Genomic DNA, 1,066 nt, shown 5'->3' with positions numbered 1-1,066 from the left:
GGGGCACCCCAGAAATGTTCAGGGAACCTGCCCCGGCCCCACACAGGGACAGAGATGAGCAGCTCCTTCCAGGTCCACTCCCAGTCAGGGGTTGAAAGGAGGAGCCCGAGCCCCTGTCCTGTGAATCTGTACCCTCCAGGACCTACTGTCTCAGTGCCTGGGTTCCTTCGGGCTCATCCATGGGCTGTCCCATTACTGGCTGTGGTGGAGCAGGTGGCGGATGCTTGACCTCACTCAAAGCACATTGAGAAGAGCGACATCCCACCACTGGGTATTCCTAGACAGCTTAACACCGCAGGCGCGGGAAATGTGTCATGTGGACTGTCGATCTGCACCTCGGGTTTGAGAGGTCAGGCAGGATCGAGGTGAGAGTGAGGTCACGAAAAATCAACCCCTCTGAGACTGCACAGGGACTCCTGGGGGGTGAGTCTGGGAGGCTTGAGAAGGCAGGGAGTCCCCCAAAGCATGGGGAGACAGCCGCCGTGGTCTCCCCACAGGAGGGCGCACTGGGCAGAGGAAGCGTGAGGGGCGGGGGCAGGTCGTGTCGCCCCCTGTGGTGCTGTGGGAACTGTTGCTCTGGCCTGACTGGGTGACAGTAGCTGGTGGCTTCCAACCCTGACCAGACCGGGGACTGTGGAGGAGCTGCGAGTGGTCCGTCAGTCTGTGGGAGGAGGCAGAAGTAGGAGCTGCGCTCTGTGGCCCGGATCCCCTGTCCTCAGGGGTCTGGAAGCTCTCTTTCGCCCAGTCCCAGACGTCTTCCAGGCCTGCCCTAGGTGGCGCCCTCCATTCTCTAGAAGGCGGGAAAGAGCCACAGTTCCCTGGGAGCTTCAGGTGGGTGGCTGCCCCCACTTGGCCCACGTGGTCTGCGCGGGCACGAGCTCCTTCCTCAGCCCAGGGCTTCGGAACTAGCTGCCTCGATCCTGACGGGGGCCGCAGGGTGTGAAGAAGAGTGATCGACCAGCAGCAGGTCATGGTGGGGACATGGCTCAGAGAGCCCCAGGGAGGTCCACTCGCATCCCTAGGACCTGGGATGGACAGGAGCGACAGTGGCATGAGCCTGTGGGGC

Source organism: Urocitellus parryii, chromosome X (assembly GCF_045843805.1).
Source record: "Urocitellus parryii isolate mUroPar1 chromosome X, mUroPar1.hap1, whole genome shotgun sequence".
Classification (NCBI taxonomy): domain Eukaryota; kingdom Metazoa; phylum Chordata; class Mammalia; order Rodentia; family Sciuridae; genus Urocitellus; species Urocitellus parryii.
The sequence above is the reverse complement of the archived record's forward strand: the minus strand, read 5'-3'. Positions refer to the sequence as shown.